The 25,024-nt window shown below is 43.0% G+C and overlaps 1 protein-coding gene across 6 annotated transcripts in view; it reads right to left on the reverse strand.

Moving 5' to 3' along the window:
• The window catches only part of add3a (adducin 3 (gamma) a), a 212,462-nt gene that overhangs the window by 42,125 nt on the left and 145,313 nt on the right, over positions 1-25,024 (reverse strand). Inside the window, exon 1 of one of the 6 annotated variants that reach the window (XM_060911623.1) lies at positions 19,812-19,945. The exons of the other annotated variants lie outside the window; for them this stretch is intronic. The gene's annotated coding sequence lies outside the window, so the exon portion shown is untranslated. Of the gene's footprint in view, positions 1-19,811; positions 19,946-25,024 lie in introns of those variants that run through there. 6 annotated transcript variants of the gene reach the window in all.

Genomic DNA, 25,024 nt, shown 5'->3' on the forward strand with positions numbered 1-25,024 from the left:
GGATGAGCTGCCCAGTGACCGTAATGATGGGTGTCTGGAGTGTGTCGTGACCCATATGATCTCAGTCCCGCTTATTATCTGAGGCAGTGTCTATGATAACACACACACACACACACACACACCTCTCACTCAGACATGTCACAACTATCACAGTTACTATTGCACTCAAGGAGGTCAGGAAGGAGAACATGCTAAAATGTTTCACAACAACCACAGTGTGTGTGCCAGAAATGCATCATTTTCACATTTCTGCCTAAAAAGCCCAATTCACTTTCTAGTGCAACTCTTTAGTAGTGATTTCCATAAACAGAATAAATAATCGCACATTAAAACACCACAGAGGGTCCACTTCATTTCTGTGGTTTGGGACACACCAACTCAGACTAACAGAGGTGTTTATGTGACCTATACAGTGCGTTGGGTGCAAGTGTTTGGACTAGGGTTGCACCGAATCCAAGATTCGGTTTCGGATTCGGACGAATCTTGGCCTTTTTAAAGGGGTTCGGGTTCAGCCGAACCCTAGAGCGCTGACCGAACCGAATCCTACGTGCGGCGCACGTGCATGCGATTACGTCATCAATGTTTGGTTCCCAAACTTTTTGGCTGGGGACCCCCTTTTGGACTTCAGAATATTTTTGGGACCCCCTGACATCGACCCCCCCCCACCACCACCACCCATTATGCAGTGTGTAGTGTAGTAATAATAACAATAATAATAATAATAATAATAATCAGACGGATATTAAAGTTGCTATTTTTTATTCACAGAAGAGCATTATCCACAAAAGAGCATTGCACATCATAATAAAACAGAACATTACACAGAACATCAGAATATTTCTTCAGTGACTTGTGTGTGCTTGCTTTTCAGTACAGAGTTTTTCAAATCTTGGTGATAACCGTGAGATCGCCACCCTTAGTTCGTTTTCAATGTTCAACTTTGCCCTGTATTTGGTCTTGATGGAGGCCACTGCAGAAAAGCCCACCTCACAGAGGTAGGATGTGGCAAAAGGGAACTTCGCTGCCGAAGTGCATGGGAACTCGTCCTGTGCAGCAGCCTTGCGTTTTGTAGGAAGCACGCGTAGAAACTTGTCCATGTTGTCATAAAGTCGCCGTCCGATGTTTTGTTCTGAATCTCAAAATAGGGACCTGTTTTATACAGTTTGTATTCATAGGAGGAGGGTTTGCTAATAACAACAACAACAACAACAATATCGAATTAATATTGAATTAATATTCAAGGGCGGAGCGCGGTTACTGAGTGAAAGGGAGCAATTGAATTCTAATGACCGTGGCAGCTATACACTGAATGAAATTCATATTGGAGGGCGGGGAGCGATTATGGAGTGAAAGGGGGTGATTGGGTTCTATAGACTGATTTAATGACTCTCTGCCGGCTGACGCATTACCAACATTCCGACGCCATTCAAAACATTCCAATGCCCGTTTTTTTTTCTGTGTTATGCAAACAGTCCTGTTCTCCCCGTGTCCGCGTGGGTTTCCTCCGGGTGCTCCGGTTTCCCCCACAGTCCAAAGACATGCAGGTTAGGTTAACTGGTGACTCTAAATTGACCGTAGGTGTGAATGTGAGTGTGAATGGTTGTCTGTGTCTATGTGTCAGCCCTGTGATGACCTGGCGACTTGTCCAGGGTGTACCCCGCCTTTCGCCCGTAGTCAGCTGGGATAGGCTCCAGCTTGCCTGCGACCCTGTAGAAGGATAAAGCGGCTAGAGATAATGAGATGAGATGCAAACAGTCCCGTCTCTCCGCGACCCCCCTGGAGTCCCTCCGCGACCCCCAAAGGGGTCGCGACCCCCACTTTGGGAACCGCTGGTTTAGGAGAAGATAGCCTCCATTATGCTTGCAGTCGAAATCGAAAATGGAAGCAGTGAGCCGAAAGAGTGTTGTGTGGCAGTACTTTCAAGTGAAAGAGGGAGATTCAAGTCGCGCAACATGCACACTTTGCAGTACAGAGTTGTCTCGTGGTGGGAAAGATGCTAAACAGTACACAACATCTCCGCTGTTAAAACATCTTCGCTCAAAGCATCCGACGGAGTACGAGTTGTGCATGGCCGAATCTAACGTCACGGAGGCTTCGGGTACCGCAACCGCACAGTCACAGATAAAAAGTGGTACTCAGACCACCATTACCAACGCTAGCTATAGAACTAGGTTGTTAAAGGTCCCATGGCATTGTTTTTTCATTAATTGTGCGGTGGTCTCTAGTATGAATGAATGCCCTGTGAGCTGGTTTTGGTGAAAAAAAAATGCTGTGGTTCTCCTGTTTCAGGCTGTTCTAGTTTGGTGGAGGAGCGGGTGGCGGGAGAACGACAGGATTTCAGCTCTTATCATTAATATTCATGACATGTAAACGTGTTACCTCTGATTGGCTAACAGCACTGTGACGCTACCTCCAGTGGGTCAGAACAAGCGGATGTGGGTGTCTTACTATGGCGAGAGAGAAGGAACAAACCGCGAAAGGAAAAAATACCACGCGCTGACGTCATTAAGGTGCGACGCGAGGAAATAAAATAAATTCAACAAATGTTTGGGTTTTTACTGAACAAACAAACAAATAAAATGAACGAGTGACTTAAAAAAAAAAATGTGGGTGTCTTTGTAAAAACTGTTTTGATTGGCTATTACAACAGAGCATGCTGCATGCTTTTTGGTTTTGTAGCGCAGAGTACCTGGCTAACTGCAGGAAGCGGTTAGCTGCACAGCTAATGTAGCCATTGCTAGGCTAACGCACCGATTTTAAAACACGGCAAAACGACTTAACAGTTATACACTTACTTGTTCGGTGTTTGTGGCTGATGCGGCAGGGATGCTTGGTACGGACCCAGGCTTCAGTGACAGTTGATGTGCAAAACCTGCCCTGTACTGTCCCAAGTTGTGGAAACATTCATCAGGAAAATGCTTCCGACAAACCTACACCGTCTTAGGTAGACTCGACGGCGTATTATTGGAGTAAATAAAATTAAGCCACTGCGTCTTCAGGGGCTCTCCCGTCGGCAGTAAAAACAGACTCCTTTCTGTGTTGTCACATCCATGTACAGCGCAACTTCCATGTTTGGTGGCAACTTTTGAGCTGGGCGGGCAATCCATACAGTGGGTGGGAATCCAGAGGGGGGGCGTAGGGATCATCTCCCTTGCTGACGTAGTAAAGGGAAGAGCTTATCAACGCGCCGTTTTGACGCGCCATTCTCAAACATTGGGCATAGTTTGGTTTACACATTATGAAATTTCTAGCCACTGGGGTGACTTAAGAAGGTCAGAGGAACTCATTTTAATGTTAAAAAACCTCAGAAAGTGAAAATTTCATGCCATGGGACCTTTAATAAAATAGCCTACGTGGAGACATGTTCAAGTTTTTTGTGCTACACTTTGTTTAATGTATCTAATAGGGCTGTAACGATACACCCAACTCACGATTCGATACGCCCACGATTTTTTTTAAAATGTTTTTTTTAAGTAGTAAATTTGACTTAACATTTACTTACTTACATTAACTATTTAATAACAAATAATTCAGACCACTGCAGAGAATGAGTAATATGTATGCAAAAATGAACAAATGTATATCCAAAGACTGTTTTATTTCTCAAAATAATACTGTTGAGCCGGAAGCTCCATTTTTTTCGGTTCTGAAAAAGTCATTTTTCCAAATCGTGGAAATCCGTTAAGATTTTTTTTTTGGGGGGGGGTGGGTGGTGGCTCTCTCACTGTCTCACTCTCATAGGGCCAATGATTTTCTGTGATCGCGGAAAACAATTATGGAATTTTTATGGTGAAACATTGCTCGCGTGTCAAAACGTAACTGTCGCAGAAGGCTTCCGCCCAAGCAGATGCTCAGTGTTGCCAGATACTGTAACGTTTTCCACCCCAAAATATGTTCAAAACCAGCCAAAAAGCACCTAAACCCGCCCAATCTGGCAACACTGCATGCCTTTCCGGTCAAGTGATTGTGATTGGCTTGTGGCACACCTAGCCAGCCAATGAGCTGCTTGTTTACAGATTCGCTCCCCGCGTCGCAACCAGAATGGCGACCGCTTAAAAGAAATGAATGCTCTGCCAGTGGCGAGTGTGGACGTTGCGTGACTCGCAGAAGATTGTCGCAGGTCGGCGAAAAAACGACTTACTAATAGATATAAAAGTAATTTAAGTAAGTTTAAAATGTAATTTAAATAAAAAGTAAAGTATTCATAAATTGAAGTTTGGAAGCGCCTCTGTTTTTGGGCTGAGGAGAAGTTTGAAAGGGTGTACCGCGATTCTGCCTTCTTGTATCGCGATACGGATCGTGGCTCTGCGTATCGCGATTTCGATACGCATATCGTTACAGCCCTGGTATCTAATTAAGCCTGCAGTTGTAAGTGCTTGAAATTGAAGTGAAATAGCCTATAATTTATGCTCCATGGGTGTAAGCATTAAACATGATCAAGATCCCCAGTAAGTTTTTTTTTTTCTGAGGAAAACAGATTCAGCATTAAATATCACCTTTTTGTTTGAAAATTAAGTAGGCTTACATGTATGCAAGAGTTAAAATGTAAATGTGCTATGTTTTGCTGCATTCTATCTGCAGAGATTCTTTTTTTTTTTCCACTTTATTTTTTGTTCAACAAAGAGCACTTTAGCAATGGCTCACTGTTACTGACAGGCCTTATTCTTTTAGCAATGTGACTTTTTGTTCTTTTTCTTTGTTCTTTATAATGGACAGTATACTAAAGCCTGTACACTGAATGACTAAGCTGAAAATTTCAGTGGTGTTCTCTAAGGCCAAGTTTACATTAGACCGTATCTGTCTCGTTATCTTCGCGGATGCACTGTCCGTTTACATTAAAACGCCTGGAAACGCCGGGAAACGGGAATCCGCCAGGGTCCACGTATTCAATCCAGATCGTGTCTGGTCCGGTGCTGTGTAAACATTGAGAATACGCGGATACGCTGTGCTGAGCTCTAGCTGGCGTCGTCATTGGACAATGTCACTGTGACATCCACCTTCCTGATTCGCTGGCGTTGGTCATGTGACGCGACTGCTGAAAAACGGCGCGGACTTCCGCCTTGTATCACCTTTCATTAAAAAGAGTATAAAAGTATGAAAATACTGCAAATACTGATGCAAATACTGCCCATTGTGTAGTTATGATTGTCTTTAGGCTTGCCATCCTTCCACTTGCAAGTGGTAAGTGATATGCGCTGGGATCACACACACAACGGCTCAGTCCTGAATCACTGCTCGTGCGCTTCACTCGCGCGCTCTGTGAGCTGCGCAGGGCCGGACTGCGCACCCTCCAGAGGGCACTCGCTGTTCAGGGCGGAGTGATTTGGAGCGCAGGATGCCTGCGGAGCCGAGCGTATCCGTGTATTGGTGTTGCTGTGTGCACGCTAATCGTTTTAAAAACGTTAATCTGATGATCCGCTGATACGGTCTAATGTAAACTTGGCCTAAGTGTGACTATTCAAATACAAAATAGTGGCAGAAGTTATTGCCTATGTTTTTACAGTTTACAATAAAATATTCCTTCTGGATAAAGTATCTATCTTACTATTAAGAAATGTGTAATGTTTTTCACTGCATTATAATGTACTAGCTAATGTTCGGAGTAGGATTCGGTATTCGGACGAATCTTAAGCAGTGGATTCGGTATTCGGCAGAACCTTAAAAATCAGGATTCGGTACATCCCTAGTTTGGACACGTCCAAATTATAATTAAAAAGATCACTTCACTGTTACTGTGTGTACGTGGCTTGTTCAGTAAACAGCGTTTGTGATTTGGGACACATCCACAGTGAACACTGGGACAACTTGATGACAATGCTCTATGTAGTGAGCAGGATGCGATTTGAAACACAACCACAGCACAATTATGACTGCAAGACGTCTGGGATTGTGTTTATGGCCCATGTGGCCTCATCCACCCTCCTGTTGCTGTATCCCAGCATGCATTTCTCTGGCCTGCCACTGCTCAAGCTGCGCTGATCCTTTCCTGCACGTTGGAGTTGCTCCTTCAGCAGCAGTGAGGACATTTGCGAGTTTTCCCTCTCAGGGTTTGTGCATCTCTGGGATTAATTACTGCAGCCTGAAAGACTGAGAATTCGCTGCTAAACTGAAAAGCATGACAGCATAAGAAATTGAGGGCGTGGCCAAATACCAACATTAAACTCAAGAATTAACAAGTAATGCTTGACCAACAAACCAAAAAGTGGCACAACTTTAGTCCCTCATAGCATATCAGCTAACACTTGGGAACTCCTCAGCTAATTAACACCAGGCATTAAAAACCATAAACACACTGCTAAAACCTGACAGCAAAGTCAGCACCACTGTATTAGCACCACGCTTATACAGTGGTGCTTGAAAGTTTGTGAACCCTTTAGAATTTTGTTTTCTGCATAAATATGACCTAAAACATCAGATTTTCACACAAGTCCTGAAAGTAGATAAAGAGAACCCAGTTAAACAAATGAGACAAAAATATTATACTTGGTCATTTATTTATTGGATCATTTCTCTCAATATTACATATCTGAGTGGCAAAAGTATGTGAACCTCTAGGATTAGCAGTTAATTTGAAGGTGAAATTAGAGTCAGGGGTTTTCAATCAATGGGATGACAATCAGGTGTGAGTGGGCACCCTGTTTTATTTAAAGAACAGGGATCTATCAAAGTCTGATCTTCACAACACATGTTTGTGGAAGTGTATCATGGCATGAACAAAGGAGATTTCTGAGGACCTCAGAAAAAGCGTTGTTGATGCTTATCAGGCTGGAAAAGGTTACAAAACCATCTCTAAAGAGTTTGGACTCCACCAATCCACAGTCAGACAGATTGTGTACAAATGGAGGAAATTCAAGACCACTGTTACCCTCCCCAGGAGTGATCGACCAACAAAGCTCACTCCAAGAGCAAGGCGTGTAATAGTCGGCGAGGTCACAAAGGACCCCCGGGTAACTTCTAAGCAACTGAAGGCCTCTCTCACATTGGCTAACCTTAATGTTCATGAGTCCACCATCAGGAGAACACTGAACAACAATGGAGTGCATGGCAGGGTTGCAAGGAGAAAGCCACTGCTCTCCAAAAAGAACATTGCTGCTCGTCTGCAGTTTGCTAAAGATCACGTGGAAAAGCCAGAAGGCTATTGGAAAAATGCTTTGTGGACAGAGGAGACCAAAATAGAAATTTTTGGTTTAAATGAGAAGTGTTATGTTTGGAGAAAGGAAAACACTGCATTCCAGCATAAGAACCTTATCCCATCTGTGAAACATGGTGGTGGTAGTATCATGGTTTGGGCCCGTTTTGCTGCATCTGGGCCAGGACGGCTTGCCATCATTGATGGAACAATGAATTCTGAATTATACCAGTGAATTCTAAAGGAAAATGTCAGGACATCTGTCCATGAACTGAATCTCAAGAGAAGATGAGTCATGCAGCAAGACAACGACCTTAAGCACACAAGTCGTTCTACCAAAGAATGGTTAAAGAAGAATAAAGTTAATGTTTTGGAATGGCCAAGTCAAAGTCCTGACATTAATCCAATCGAAATGTTGTGGAAGGACCTGAAGCGAGCAGTTCATGTGAGGAAACCCACCAACATCCCAGAGTTGAAGCTGTTCTGTACGGAGGAACGGGCTAAAATTCCTCCAAGCCGGTGTGCAGGACTGATCAACAGTTATTGCTGCACAAGGGGGTCACACCAGATACTGAAAGCAAAGGTTCACATACTTTTGCCACTCACAGATATGTAATATCGGATCATTTTCCTCAATAAATAAATGACCGAGTATAATATTTTTGTCTCATTTGTTTAACTGGGTTCTCTTTATCTACTTTTAGGACTTGTGTGAAAATCTGATGATGTTTTAGGTCATATTTATGCAGAAATATAGAACATTCTAAAGGGTTCACAAACTTTCAAGCACCACTGTATGTCTGTCTGTACACTCGCTGGCCACTTTAATAGGAACTTGTTCTTGATTCTAAGATTCCTGTTTTTGGCTGCAGGAGTGGAACCCAAATGTGGTGTTCTGTTCTGCTGTTGAGATGCTTTCCTGCTCACCACGGTTGTAAAGAGTGATTATACGAGTGACCATATCCTTCCTGGCAGCTTGAACCAATCTGGCCATTTTCCTCCGACCTCTCTTAACAACAAGCCATTTGTTTCCGCCCACAGAACTGTCGCTCAATGTTTTTTGCACCATTCCGAGCAAACTCTAGAGACTGTTGGGTGTGAAAACCCCAGGAGATCAGCAGTTTCTGAAACACACACACACACCCCAGTCCATCTGGCACCAACACCCATGCCACAGTGAAAGTCAGTCACACTTTGAGATCACAGTCTTTCCCATTCTGATGTTTGAACATTGTGAGCATAAACTGAAGCTCTTGATTTGCATCTGCACGATTTGATGCGCTGTGCTGCTCTCGAGGGATCGGCTGATTACAGAACTGCAGAACACAGCAGGTGGATGGGTGTTCCTAATAAAGTAGCCAAACAGTGTTTTTTTTACAGGTCTTCTACACCAGGAAGTTAGCATAAGAAAACCTAACTATTTTTTTTTTATAGACCCCTTTCACTGACGTCACCCGAAACCGGAAGTAAACAGACCCTGCGCCATTTTGGAAGACCAACAAACTCGTGATTAGGGGGAAATAACGGCAGCGGTATGTGAACCCACGAGAATAAAGTGGAGTGGCAAACGACTTAAACAAACAAATCTGAGCCGTTTTATTTATGATTTATTGGCCCAACAGTAGACTTGAAAGAAACCTGTGTGAGACTTGGCAAAAAACTGTGGATATAACGGATAAGTCTGTGCATGATCTGCGGACACTTTGAGGTAAGCAAACGCAAGAAATTCAGATTTAAAACATGCTAAATTGGCCCCAAGTTGATAACTGTATGAGGAGCAAGCCTCCCAGACTTCTACAATTTAATAATAATAATGTGATTCATTTTGCCCTGCGTCATGCGTATTTTACTCAATTTTAAAATAAATGACGCAGATGTTTTGCTTGTGGTGCGTATTTTTGACGCAAGGTCGCACTCGGAACATCCTCGAGTTACTTCTCTTCATTCAGGATGTAGAGCGAAGGGATGTAGCTCGAGGTTGTTCCGAGTGGCAAGGTCCTAACGACGCTATATTTTTCTCGTTCAACATGACTGAACTGTTGTTATAATGCTTCATTTATCGACTACTATAGTCTTTTTTTACTTGGCGGGCCTATATTTAGCTTCGTTTAATTCCGTCAGCAACGTGTCGGCAATTTCATTGGCTGGAAAGCTTCGGCATATGCAAATCCTTTCCAGCCTCGATTTGAAGCAAGTGAAAATAGCTCTCTCGTACTAATCGATAAAATTTATGTTTGCCAAAGCGTTTCTTTGCGGTAATAAAAGATCGATCTAAATTTGTTTCTACTTACCAAACATATGAATAGCGCCTATCAAATGGGAAATTCAGTTAAAGTTTTGCTATGGTATTCAGTAAAAAGGTTTAGAAATTTAGGAAATATGAATTAATAGTAGAAAATTTGTCATTGGATGATATAAAAAGACTGACCAATCGAGATCGAGTTAACAGAAACACTAGGCGGAAGTAGCATCGGTCAACGATAAGGAGTGTTTACATTAACAACGCTACTGCAGTACATTTGAAGACGCATTTAATGTGAAAATCATGCCAAATAAACGCATGAAAGTGCAAAGCAAATTGATTTCTTTGTGGGGTCCGGGAGCAAGTACGTCAAGCACAGACTCGAGTACGACTGACGATGATACAGCGGACAAGACTGAAACAGAGAGTGAGAGTGAGACTCAAAGTGATGCTGGGAAACCTGGGGTAACAAAGTTGAAAATAAAACGTAAATTCAACAGGAAACGGATGGCAACCTACACGTGGCTCAGGTATGAAAGTGATGAGATGGGGGGATATATGTACTGTCACCTGTGCACTGATAACAACAAGCGAAATGCAGAAACAGACTAACCATTGAAAAGCAACATCACTTGATGAACATAAAAACAAGCATCCTTACTAAGTCAGACATGATTGAGATGAGTCTGGATCACTTGGGGAAAAAAACAAGCAAAGAAGAATTTTCTCAGTGAAGAAATGTTACAGTAGCTAAACCATAAACATGATAAATGTCATTAATAATTGTGAAAAAGTTAATCTTGTCTGATGTCACAAAAGTCAAGTGCCAAAGATATTGACAGGTTTTTTTTTTTATGTTTTGAGCAATTCCAGCGTTATGGACGTGACACTTGAACTCAAAATGGCAACAAATGACCCAGTGCATGTTTTATTGTCTCCCAGTATTTAAACAGGTGTTGCATATTTTAAAGCTGTACCATACTGGAGAAGTGATAGAACAAGAACAATTCCCATAGTACATCTAGGGCATGCCAGAAAACGCCAATAAAAGATGCGTTATGGACGTGACAGAAAAAGTATCACTTTTCTTGGGTGACTGTACGTTTTTATCAAACTCTGTGAAATTGTAAACCTAATGTCGAAATGGAGATATCCATTTGATAGAGGGGTCCAAGGTGAATATTAAAAAATCTTTGTTTAAAATATTTTGTATTTCATGCAGAGTTTCGGAAGGAAAAGTCAGCGTTATGGATGTGACGAAATTCCGTTATGGATGTGACGCGTCTGAAATAGACATGGCATACGTTTAGAAAATCAGCAATTTAACCACCATAACCCTTTGAAAAACTCTCTAAATATCAGCTAAAACTATCAAAGTTCTTAAATAATATTTAGGATGGCTATTGTTTTGCTGTTTTGTGGATTTTAGCATACATTTCTGTGGCTTGTGGCAATAATATAGAATTGTACATGATCAAAGTTGATTGTAGCTTGGGGTTTTACATTATAAGAAAGAAAGACTGACATATTAAGGCGAAGGGAACAATTCTTGTGACAAATTGGTTCAACTTATTCACATCTGTAAAATACAGGCCTCGGTGATATCTCTGGGAGTGGTTTTGATGTATTACATGTTGCTTTATTTTTGCATGGTGAGGTTGACATTTACATGGAATTGCCCTTTTCTTTGAATTCTAGTCAAAACAGCCATAATAACTATTCTGTTTAATTCCATACTTTTTTCTTTTTTTTTATTCTGAAAATTGTTATTGTTTGCTTAGATGAATAGCTCACACAATTGTTCACATGTTGGAATTAAATGATTTAAGTGTGAACAGTGATAACTATTGTGTTTTTTGTTTTCAAAGTGTGTATTGTAATTTTGACTCACTTTGGAAATTTTTGACTCACTGATTTAATATGTGGTGAGTCAGTTTGACTCAGTCATTAGGAGCAAAATGAATCACTGATAATAATTTAGGATGGTTTGGGGCTTGCTCGCTGCTGCCAGGTTGGTTGTTGAGTAGCCTGACTGTTTTTCTTGCGTGTGGCATCATTGTTGGCGCGAGGTTGTTTTTTGAACATGCCAATGCGGACACGATTTCCCCTGATGAGTTATGACTTCAGACGCGATGCGTGTGTGGAGTCCGCGTGATATGTGCGTAAGATAGGCTTCTCATGTGTTTGGAGATCCGCGCTCCGAGACAAGCGCAAGCACCCCCAAGGAAAAAAAGGGACCCCCCCCCGAAAATATCGGCATAGTTTGAACACTGAGTGCAGACAACAAATAGTTTACAATGTCTGGGTAGCAAACAGATGGCAGAATTGGTGTCCGGTCCTCCTTATGTTTCCATTCTCCCTTGCCGCGAGTCTTATCATATGGGTCAAACCCATCAATCACAGCCAGTTTCTCCACATACCGTGCCCTTTCTGCAGCTGGTAATGTACTCACATGTGAGCAATTCCAGCGTTATGGACGTGACACTTGAACTCAAAATGGCAACAAATGACCCAGTGCATGTTTTATCGTCTCCCAGTATTTAAACAGGTGTTGCATATTTTAAGGCTGTACCATACTGGAGAAGTGATAGAACAAGAACAATTCCCATAGTACATCTAGGGCATGCCAGAAAACGCCAATAAAAGATGCGTTATGGATGTGACAGAAAAAGTATCACTTTTCTTGGGTGACTGTACATTTTTATCAAACTCTGTGAAATTGTAAACCTAATGTCGAAATGGAGAGATCCATTTGATAGAGGGGTCCAAGGTGAATATTAAAAAATCTTTGTTTAAAATATTTTGTATTTCATGCAGAGTTTCGGAAGGAAAAGTCAGCGTTATGGATGTGACGAAATTCCGTTATGGATGTGACGCGTCTGAAATAGACATGGCATACGTTTAGAAAATCAGCAATTTAACCATCATAACCCTTTGAAAAACTCTCTAAATATCAGCTAAAACTATCAAAGTTCTTAAATAATATTTAGGATGGCTATTGTTTTGTGGATTTTAGCATACATTTCTGTGGCTTGTGGCAATAATATAGAATTGTACATGATCAGAGTTGATTTTAGCTTGGGGTTTACATTATAAGAAAGAAAGACTGACAGTGACATATTAGGTGATCAAAATATTTATGTATGTATTTATTTACTTGTTTATTTATTTAGTTTGTTTAGTTTGAAATTTGGGATTTCCTGTGAGGTTGACATTTACATGGAATTGCCCATAACCAGAATTATCATCCACTTTACTCTCGCTCGTACTTTGTTTTATATTGCGAGTGCATGTACTTGGTCTTCCAATATGGCGCCTAACAAAATCTCGCGGCGTGGTGACGTCATGTGAAAGGGGTCTATAAAAGGATTCAAGTTTACACTCCATCACATAATAATAAGCTTCCATGATCTAAACCGACTGGCTTTCTGAGAGGATTTCAGGCTACATTCATAAATATTCAGAATCGTAACTGCTAATTAAGATAATCTGACAGGATTACTGAAAGGATGTTTATAATCTTCAGTACTAATGCCACTTGGCGTAGGAACAAATTAATCTGACAATCATTACGTCTTCGATGCTAATGCTAGCTCGCAGGAGCAAGCCTGACGGGATTTCTGAGAGGAATTTTCAAGCTTATATTAATAAAGGTTTATCATCACTGCTTACGATAGCTAGCTTGCTAAAATGAGTTGACTAAACCTCGGACAAGATTTTTACATGTACATACAAATGATCGTAATATTTATTCCTAAAGCTACATAGCTAGCTAACATGACGTGATTTCTGAGAGGATTCTCAAGCTATAGTCATAAATTATTCCTGACAGGATTTCCCAGAGGATTTAATCCATTTTCACAAATCGCTCTTCATTGTCAGCGCTAACAGCAGCTAGCTGGTTAGAATGAGCGGACAGGATCTCCGAGAGGCTCTTGATTCCTAAAGCTAGCTAAAAGGGTTTTAAAAATTTTCCAACCTATTTTTCTAATGGTTTATAATTTTCCTACAAGCTAATCTGACAACATTCCTGCCGTCCATATTTCAAATATAAAACAATTCGCAAATAGTCAAACCTTAACTGATAACGTGAGCTCGCGGGAAAACATGAGCCGAAAGGACTTATAGCAGGGTTATAAGCTGTTTTTACAAATACAAAATGTACACAAAAATATTCACTCCTAAAGCTATATGGGTAGCTAACAAAAAAGTTATTCTATCCATATTCACTGGATACGAGTAATCGTGCGCTCTGATTGGCTACTGTACTACTAGGTCATCAGCTCATATACTGTGAGTAGAGAAAAACAAAATGGCGGCGCGTTTCGCTGAACCAACCGAGGACGAAATAAAAAAAACTCTGCTCGAAAAGTGGGGGAGGGGAGGAGAAACCAAAATATGGAACGAGAGTATTTGATGGTAAGAACGTATCTTTTTCATTTTTCAAGAATTATCGCATTTTTCACAAATCGCTACTGTCATTTCACCGGTTTGTTTACATTCTAAATAGAAATTGTGTCAGACATTTTGTATAAACTTATCAAATTTGCAAAAAAAAAAAAAAACGCTCCGTTTTTCAAAATCCAGTGAATGTGGATAGAATAAAACAGGTTATTCCACGCAATCTTGTCATACACAGCTTAAAGCCAACTAGGTGCTATGCGCCTCGTTTATGGAATCAATTTTGTGCCAAAATGTTCATACAACACTTTTGAAATATCAAACAAAAACTATAAATCAAAATTTAAAAAAAAAAAAAGTGTCAATTTTTTTAGACTGGCAAACAAATTATTGGTGTAATCGTGCAAAATATCAGTCTATTACTCTTCAGAAACCTTTTATTTTTGTTCCGCGTCTTTCTCAGTTTTGTTTGACGCAATTTATTTTGGTTGCGATTCCAGCTTTCTCGTTTGCGCTCCCTGACTTTTTGCTTGCAGTTTTGGCACAAACTTCACATGTGGGTGGGCTGTCCAGGAATGCATTCCCATTGGCTAACTTGTGTTTGACTGACAGCTACACTCAGCGATTCCCCCGGAAGCTGTTGCCGCCATTCCCTACTCGGATTCTGGTGGACTGTTTGACGAGTGACCGATCCATTGACGGTAAACAAGGACCGAGTGGACTTCAGTGGCATTATATTGGGTAGTGGAGCCAAGTCTAAGGGCCAATTTATGCTGACAACCCAGTCCTCGCAGATGGCGTCTGCAAAGCCCCCTCTTCGCAGACGCTCTACGCGCACCTCCCAAAATTTATGACCATGGTAGACAGCCTTGCATACAGCGTCGCAGACAAGAGGGCTCTGATTGGTCCACCCTACATCTGCTGTACACACACTTCCGCTTCCCTACTTCCCCGGTTTGGTTTGTTTTCATGACTGCCATTTTTAAAAACACGAGCGAAGATGGAGCAGCACGAAGAGCGGTTGATCGAGGAAGTGAGGAAGTACGTACATCTATACGACTCCAGTTCTAGTCATTATAAGGACAGCGCATTATAAGGACAGCGGTGTTGAATGACCTGTTGCTCAGTAACCGGAAGATAAACACTCCACTAACCACACCCACCAACTACTCCTAGCAATTTCGCGACTTCGCGCCCCCTTGCGTTGTGGTGGTGAATAACATCGCGCACGCCTATTACTCCCCGCTCAACGATAAATTACAACTGTCTGCGAAAAGCTATCTGCGAAAGCCTTGTTGCAAGAGCATGCAGAGGCCTTAACATTTGACTTGCCACGAAACACCTGCACAATGTGTACTACTGCAACACGTACAACACATTTGTCCCGCACTTACACTTTGTTGAATTAATTCAGTATCATAGTCGCCACTGAAGTCCACTCGATCCTTGTTTACCGTCAATGAATCGGTCACTCGTCAAACAGTCCGCCAGAATCCGAGTAGGGAATGGCTGAGCGTAGCTGTCAGTCAAACACAAGTTAGCCAATGGGAATGCATTCCTGGACAGCCCACCCACACGGGAAGTTTGTGCCAAAACTGCAAGCAAAAAGTCAGGGAGCGCAAACGAGAAAGCTGGAATCGCAACCAAAATAAATTGCGTCAAACAAAACTGAGAAAGACGCAGAACAAAAATAAAAGGTTTCTGAAGAGTAATAGACTGATATTTTGCACGATTACACGAATAACTTGTTTGCCAGTCTAAAAAAATTGACTTTTTTTGTTTTTTGATTTGTCGTTTTTGTTTGATATTTCAAAAGTATTGTATGAACATTTTGGCACAAAATGGATTCCATACTCGTTGGCCATCAGCTCATGCACAGCTTGATTTTGTGGAATGACTTAATTAACCTGACAGGACTTCTGAGAGAAATCATTTCTCAATGCTGATGCTAAGCCGGCTGACAGCTCTATGGCTGTTGCGCTGGGTGTGGACGGAACACTTTCCACTTTTCTTGACAGCTAAATTTGCACAAGTCAAGATGTTAAAACATGTTCACGTCATGATAACGTATACGTGGAGGAAAGTCCCCCCCCACACACACACACAACTGTTGTTTGTGAGATTAACAAATGTCACAATAATTCCCAGCTCACTATCTCTCTCTGTATGTTGGATACACATCCCGTTTTCCAGCGCACTGGGCACGGGTTCAAGAACCACACACTCCAGGCTAATCTGATTTGATTTGTTCCCCGCTGTGCTGTTTACATCACCTTAGATTAGGTAATAAGCAACGGCACCAGCAAAACTAGACAGTTAACCAACACACACACACAGACTGTGAGCTCATGAGGTTTAAAAAAAAAACAAAAAAAAAATGCGTTGCTCTATTGACAGCACTAAACACTTTTAGCTAAAGCTGCTGGCATTCTTCTATAGGAACAATGTGCACGTTATCATAACGGTTTCACAGCAATGCTGTAATGTGAGCATTCTGAAAAGGCGTGCCAAGGGGACACCGTCTGAAACGGCTCTCACGCCCTCTTAAGCCAAGTGTATAGCTTAGAACAAAACGCAAGCTAGCTAGCTGGAGAGCATGCGGTAATCTGACGAGTGCTGGAGGGATTATTATTATTTTTTAAAAGATTTACGAAATACATTACATTAGAGGCATTTAGCGGACGCTTTTATCCAGAGCGACATACAACATACACAGAGCAGCCTGGGGAGCGGGTGGGGGGGGGGTTAAGGCCAATTTATGCTGAAGGCCTCTGCATGCTCTTGTGACAAGGCTTTCGCAGATAGCTTTTCGCAGACAGTTGTAATTTATCGTTGAGCGGGGAGTAACAGGCGTGCGCGATGTTATTCACCGCCACAACGCAAGGGGGCGCGACGTCGCTAGGAGTAGTTGGTGGGTGTGGTTAGTGGAGTGTTTATCCTCCGGTTACTTATAATGACTAGAACTGGAGTCGTATAGATGTCCGTACTTCCTCGATCAACCGCTCTTCGTGCTGCTCCATCTCCGCTCGTGTTTTTAAAAATGGCGGTCGTGAAAACAAAACAAACCGGGAAAGTAGGGAAGCAGAAGTGCGTGTACAGCGGATGTAGAGTGGACCAATCAGAGCCCTCTTGTCTGCGACGCTGTCTGCGAGGCTTCTGTGGTGGTCACAATTTTTGGGAGGTGCGCGCAGAGTGTCTGCGAAGGTGGGGGGGCTACGCAGACACTGTCTGCGACGCTATCAGCGAGGACTGGGTTGTTAGCATAAATTGGCCTTGACAACGCAGTCCTCACAGATGGCGTCTGCGTAGCCCCCCCCCCTTGCAGACGCTCTACACACACCTCCCAAAAATTGTGACCACCGCAGAAGCCTCGCAGACCAGAGGGCTCTGATTGGTCCACTCTACATCCGCTGTACACGCACTTCCGCTTCCCTACTTTCCCGGTTTGGTTTGTTTTCACGACCGCCATTTTTAAAAACACGAGCGAAGATGGAGCAGCACGAAGAGCGGTTGATTGAGGAAGTGAGGAAGTACGGACATCTATACGACTCCAGTTCTAGTCATTATAAGTAACCGGAGGATAAACACTCCACTAACCACACCCACCAACTACTCCTAGCGACTTCGCGCCCCCTTGCGTTGTGGCGGTGAATAACATCGCGCACGCCTATTACTCCCCGCTCAACGATAAATTACAACTGTCTGCGAAAAGCTATCTGCGAAAGCCTTGTCGCAAGAGCATGCAGAGGCCCTTAGGTGCCGTGCTCAAGGGCACGTCAGCCATTCCTGCTGGTCCAGGGAATCAAACCAGCAACATTTTGGTCCAAAAGCTGCTTCTCTAACCATCAGGCTATTGCTTCCATGAATAAAGAATCAGAAATATTTACTAAACAAGTGTTCAACGAGCATCTCCATACCACATATCTACAATGAAATGTTTACTGAGGCCAATGTCGACATGATCTTTTAGAAAAGCCGCGGCATTAAAAGCGTGTGTGAAAATGTCCTGATGCGTGCCCCCTCCGCGCACACACCGGACCTCTGTCCCTCTTGCTCGGTCACGTGAACAAGCGTGCAGTGCATTCAATGTGAGGTTGCAGCAGCATAGCGTCCTGGAAGCCACAGCCTTGTCGTAGCGCAGACAACACATCGGGCAGTCAGTCAGCTCTTCCCCTGCCCCACCAGCCAGGTAACACATGAATCGAGTGAAAATGTATTGTTTGCCCTCGAACCCCAAGCTGTAATTATTTTGTCGTGAAGTAGCCCGTCGCATACAGAAACAACTGCACATAAGTATTATATTTTTTGCTAGACCATTTTCAGATTTAGGAAAACTAAAATTTCTTTCTATTTTGTTCAACTAGAGATTCCTGGCAAAGTCAAAAAGCCTTGATGTAATAAATGAACATTAATGGCCCTTTTCCACTACCCTTTTTCAGCTCACTTCAGCCCGACACGGCTCGCGTTTCGACTACCTCAGAGCAGCACGACTCAGCTCGCTTCAGCCCTGCTCAGCACCCAAAACTTGCACGGTTTTGGAGTGGGACTGAAGCGAGCCAAACCGAGCCGAGTGGGGCTCGGGGCGTGAGCAGACACTCCCCTATGCGCTGATTGGTGAGGAGGAGTGTCCTCACATGCCCCCACACGCCCCGCGAGCACGCTGGGATCTGTAAACACCGTAAACCCGGAAGAAGAATTACGAAAATTTCTGAAGCCTTATGCGCCTCGCCTCATCTATACGCTCTTGCCAGTATCTGTTGGCGTTGTCGGTGACAACAAGCCACAGCACCAAGACCAGCAACACTAACGACTCCATGTCCTCCATGTTTATTGTTTACTATCCGGGTCGTGAGACTACCGCTTAAAAGCTCACTGATGTCACTGTTTGCGCCGCCTAACGACATCACGTGACGTCCACCCACTTTCGCTAACTCCACCCAATGTGTCCACCCACTTCCAGCCAGCACGGTTCAGCGCGGTTGTAGTTGAAATGCAACTCTCAGCCGCGTTGGTAGTGGAAAAGCGGCATTAGTGGTTGTTTTACACCTTTAAAAACTAAAACGGGTCAATGGCGACCCGAACACAAGAGGGTTAAATGTCTGTGCACGCCACTGGTTTTCTTGATTACACAACAAAATGTAACCAATTTGCCTATTAATTAGTGTTAGATGATGTGATTACAGAGGATTGTTTTCCTTTTATACGCATTAAAATAATTACACTGATAAAAACGTATCCAAGAGCAACACCGCCAACACTGACGTTACTCAGATTTTGTTATGGACTAATTAGACAGTATGAACTGCGCCATTGTTGCTAAACACACAAAACAGGATCCTGGTGTGATGCAATGACCTCATGAAAACACGACAACGAGTCTGAATTTAGTTTCGCAGGGGTTCGTTTCTTTCCCAGGCCGCCCCTTTCAGCATTAACAAAAACACACCAAGCCTTTTATATATTTATATTTAACCTGGTGGTTAAATTAACCAGCTTTTTTCCTTTTCACTAAGCATCGTATACATCACAAGGCTTTTTTTTTTTTTTGGGGTGGCTAGAGGTGGGTCAATGTGTGCTTGGACAAACACTGAGCGAGAAACTGATTATGATGACGCTTTTTTTTTTTTTTTAAATTCTATCCTGACTGCAGAGAATGCCTGCTGAAGCACGGCGGCTCGTCTGGGCCTTAACTATAGCCTACAGTCTGGAAATCTGGACAATATGTAATCTACAAAGCCACAATACACATAAAACTCAAGGACACACACACAAAAACAATCACATTTATGTAACAGGCTGCCCAAGAATAATCATGCTCTAGCTCGCTCGCTCTCTCTCTCACACACGCGCACACACACGCACCCCAGCAGAACTGCTTTACACCCTAAACCACAGCAAATCAGCCACCATTGCACTCGCTCTTGTGAGACCTGTGTGTGTGTGTGTGTGTGTGTGTGTGTGTGTGTGAGAGAGAGAGAGTTAGAAGGGTGTGGTAAGTAAGGCTGCTGAACACACTGCAGCTGCGACTCCCAAACTCACCGTCAGTAAACACGTACATCTCAACTGCACTCATCAAAACTTCAGAATAGCCAGGACGTGAAATTACAGCCACTGCTCAGTGTGTGTGTTCTGGTCTATTACACTGCGTTCAGAGCTGCAGCGAATTTTCACTTTGGATCACTCAAAAAAAAAAAAATTTTTTTCTTCACTGAACGTACTGTAGTGGGCGTTCATATTACAGCTAGTTGCCATGGTTTCACTGGCGCACACACACAAACAGGACAAATACATAACACAGAACATACACACAACCATCCATTTCACCACTCCGACTCTAAACGGGAAAAAAAAAAAATCTAAAGGGGAATCGTCGTTAATAAAAATACTTCCGTGCAGTACGTCATTGTCCACTAGTCTCAGAATGACCCAAAAACCAACAGCGCTCTGGGACGAGTCATGTGTTCCGCTCCCCTCCTGACTTTATCCCTAATATAAATACGGGAAAACCCCACCAACCAAACAGGTTGACCGCTACCCATCATGCACGTTACGCCAGCCGAAACGCGCTCGAAGGAAAGCGCTATCCGCCCACTTCCCGATGCACGAGCTCACAGGTGGTCTCGTTTATCAAGCTGGATTTAATTAAATTATTCCACGAAATCGAATCGTACATGAGCTGATAGCCGACGATGAAATTGAGTGGAACAATTATTATCGTCTCCACATTCACTGGACTTTGAGAAACGGAGCTTTTTTTTTTTTTTAACAACTATTATGGTTCACACACTCAGGATCTGGCGGGACAACACGCTGGCCGGAGAGATTTTTCATCAGCGTTACTATAGACATATAAACCTTCTGCGTAGAATCATACGTCATCCCCGCCGCCATATTGGATGTGGCAAAGTGGAGATTCTTCAACCGTCTCTGGTATAGCGTCTAGACCAGGGGTGGGCAATTTTTTTTTTTTCCATGGGGCCACATGAGAAACAGAAAATTGTGTGGAGGGCCGGACCAAAACGCTGAACTAAATTCTGCATAATATTAATTGTATTTCTTTATATAAAGCAATAAACATCATTGTTTTTACAAGCTGCTAAGACTGGTAAGAGTCTGGAAAAAATGAGGTCGCCTTACAAAAAAAAAAAAAAGTCATTTATTCAATCAAATTTCCCAAAACAATGGTTAACAAAACGTGAACGTTCGTACCATTTTTTTTCCAGTCACATTCACCCCAAAACACAATAAAGACATCACAATATTGTCTTTCTACTCCAAATATCAAGCAAGATACATCATATTATAATAATGATGCCCACATTTGTAGTCTAATCACCTCATTTGGTGTTCTTTATTTGTTCAGTGAGAGAAATCTCGTCTCTGTTGGTCTTTAAAGGAACAGTCCACCGTACTTCCATAATGAAATATGCTCTTCTCTGAATTGAGACGAGCTGATCCGTACCTCTCCGAGCTTTGCGCGACCTCCCAGTCAGTCAGACGCGCTGTCACTCCTGTTAGCAATGTAGCTAGGCTCAGCATGGCCAATGGTATTTTTTGGGGCTGTAGTTAGATGCGACCAAACTCTTCCGCGTTTTTCGTGTTTACATAGGTTTATATGACCAGTGACATGAAACAAGTTCAGTTACACAAATTGAAACGTGGCGATTTTCTATGCTATGGAAAGTCCGCACTATAATGACAGGCGTACTAACACCTTCTGCGCGCTTCGGCAGCGCATTGACATCTGAGCTCCGTATCAATGCGCTGCCGAAGCGTGCAGATAGCGCTTCCATAGCATAGAAAATCGCTACGTTTCAATTTGTGTAACTGAACTTTGTTTCATGTCACTGGTCATATAAACCTATGTAAACACGAAAAACGCGGAAGAGTTTGGTCGCATCTAACTACAGCCCCAAAAAATACCATTGGCCATGCTGAGCCTAGCTACATTGCTAACAGGAGTGACAGCGCGTCTGACTGACTGGGAGGTCGCGCAAAGCTCGGAGAGGTACGGAGCAGCTCGTCTCAATTCAGAGAAGAGCATATTTCATTATGGAAATACGGTGGACTGTTCCTTTAATGAGTGCAGAGTCAGGTTGAATGTCTGAGGTGGAGATGCGAAGCACAGCTGACAGATGATCATCAGTCGATTCGGTGTAGGAATCAGATCTACAGATCGGCTCGGGCTCCGGCGCCTGCTGGTGACGTCACACTGTGTGATTGGCTGGACCGTTTGAAGGATGACGTGCAAGTTTGTGGTTGGTCTGGACAAATTACGGAAGTAGTTATCGCGGGATTAGGTTTCGTGGGATTTCCTGTCATGTTCATGTCGCGCGCATTGCGTTTTTGTTGAACACAACTTCAAAATAAAAGCAATGCACATTTAGTCCATGCATGAGGTAAAATTAGAAAATACGTTTGTAATTTCTAATTAACCTTATGTGGGCCGGTCAGAATGAACCAAAGGGCCGGATGCGGCCCGCGGGCCGGAAAACGCCCAGGTCTGGTTGAGACAGTAGCCGAGAATAAAGATGCCTCATTCATGTGCTGCGTTTAACTGTACCAACAGGTTTGCCGTCCAAACGAGATCACATAGGATTACCTTTCACAGGCGAGACTGGAAAAATACTTTTCATTGTATTTGGTCATTATAACGTAATTTTACGAACAGATTTTTCTGACTTTGTGGCTAATATGAAGTCTCGCGCATAATAGCCGCTCGGTGAAACCTGTCTCCAAACAACGAAGTATTTCCTTCGTAACTACGCTGATTGTTGTTAGTTGCTTAGCTAACTTTTCACATACTATGTAGGTTTCCCAAAAATAAAGAGATGAAAAAGCAGTGGGAGACAGCTGTGCGACGGGAAGGGTTTTCTGCTACTCCGTCATCCATGCTGTGCAGTGAACACTTCAGAACGGAGGATTTTGACAGAACAGGTCAGACAGTCAGGATCAGAGAGGGAGCTGTTCCTTCAGTCTTCAGTTTCCCAGCTCATCTCCACCGGGTAGGTGTATAGTTATAAGCAGTGAGAATTAGAGAATACAGCGCCACACTATGATGGACGTTTTTGAACGTATGATGAATGTTTTTCACCTTTCTGAATGTGAAGGAATCAGTGATGTATTTTGTTTCGGTATGACGTTAGAACCTGGCCGAACTCAGTTTGGTGGTCATTCAGCTCACTTTATTCAGCGAGAGTAGGTCTGTGTGGTGACTCAATAAATAAAACAGTACATTTTTATTTTCATTCACTATTTCCAGTTTTTCCACTATTTCCATCATTTATCATATTCAGTCTTGTAGGTTGGTTATTGTGGCCTCAGGTTTTGGTAGCTTGCTGCGGTATGCTGACTGATTAGCTTAGCTGAGCTATCTATCGCGTATCTGTCGCTAGTTTGCAGTGTACAGGATATTACGCACACTATTTATAACCATCACATTAAAAGTTATACGTGTTGTTTTGATGCCTGTTTGTTTCCCAAATATATACGTGTGTCTTAATGGGTGAATAAAAGGCATCGAGTTAAATATTATTGTAGAAAGGGGCTTTATGAAGTTCAGTCCATAAATGGCCCTTTTCCACTACCCTTTTTCAGCTCGCTTCAGCCCGACACGGCTCGCGTTTCGACTACCTCAGAGCAGCACGACTTGGCTCGCTTCAGCCCTGCTTAGAACCCAAAACTCGCACAGTTTTGGAGTGGGGCTGAAGCGAGCCAAACCGAGCCGAGCGGGGCTAGGGGCGTGAGCAGACACTCCCCTATGCACTGATTGGTGAGGAGGAGTGCCCTCACATGCCCACACACACCCCGCGAGCGCGCTGGGATCTGTAAACACCGTAAACCCGGAAGAAGAAGAATTACGAGAATTTCTGAAGCGTTATGCGCCTCGCCTCATCTATACGCTCTTGCCAGTATCTGTTGGCGTTGTTGGTGACAACAAGCCACAGCACCAAGACCAGCAACACTAACGACTCCATGTCCTCCATGTTTATTGTTTACTCTCCGGGTCGTGAGACTACCGCTTAAAAGGCCACTGATGTCACTGTTTGCGCTGCCTAACGACATCACGTGACGTCCACCCACTTTCGCTAACTCCACCCAATGTGTCCACCCACTTCCAGCCAGCACGGTTCAGCGCGGTTGTAGTCGAAATGCAGCCCCACTCAGCTCGACTCAGCCCAACTCAGCACCGCACGGCTCAGCCCAACTCAGCCGCGTTGGTAGTGGAAAAGCGGCATTACTTGCATTGGTTTACGGGGAAGATTTGCCACATCCAATATGGCGGACACTGACGTATCCCAGCAACGGGCCACCAGCTCAATGCGGCGTCTATGTTTATATGTCTATGAGCGTTACAACCTCCAATTAAAAATAAGGCTTTCCCCTTCAGACACAGGAATGAGTATTTTCAATGACTGGTATTCAAAAGAACGAAGATTTGTTTCGGATTTATTTGAAAATAATAATTGTGTCAAACTAATTTAGAACAAAAGTACAAAATGCCAAATAACTACTTTTTTGGTTTTCTCCAAGTGAGGCATTTTATGTCATGTTGTACATAGCTTACATTCCCAAATGATCAATCTATTTTAAACCCTTTTGAAAACTTTCTTAATTTTAATCTAAATGCCTCTAATGGCAAGAAATTCATCTCTCTCCTTTTTTTTTCTTCTTTAAAATGGAAAATTAATCTCCTTTAAGGGTGTATTCAGACCAGGATAGTTCGATAGTTCACTTGCTTTGGTCCGAACCAAATGTTTTTTTTTTTCATTTTGGTGCGGTTCGCTTTCACACTGTACATTTTAGTAAGCGGACCAAAATCTGTCAACAAAGCCACGCGCCCTGAGGCCGTTCAGCTATTGGTCAGAGACGACACGCGCACAAAGCGTCAAGTTCAAAAGTAGCCATGGAGGCTTTCCGTGCTGTTATTCTTTTTAATGTCATCAAAGCGATATGTTTTTTCCAGTTTTTACTGTTTTCACAATTGTGCGATTACTATGCTGTTGTACAAGTAATTTATCAACGACGACGACAAAGGGCAAGGCGGCTACGGAGGATAGCGCTGATGAGTGCACATCATGTTGTGACAGTTCTGGCTCTTCACGCAATAGATGAATTTCTTTTTTGCGTCGCTAGTACCGCCGCTTTTTGAAAGAATGTCCCTGATTTTAATGTAGGTCTGACGGAGTTTCTTCACTTTTAGCCGACATTGTTCTGGGGAGCGCGTGAACCCCTTCTCCTTCATTTTCTCA

This window comes from Neoarius graeffei, chromosome 27 (assembly GCF_027579695.1).
Source record: "Neoarius graeffei isolate fNeoGra1 chromosome 27, fNeoGra1.pri, whole genome shotgun sequence".
Classification (NCBI taxonomy): Eukaryota; Metazoa; Chordata; class Actinopteri; order Siluriformes; family Ariidae; genus Neoarius; species Neoarius graeffei.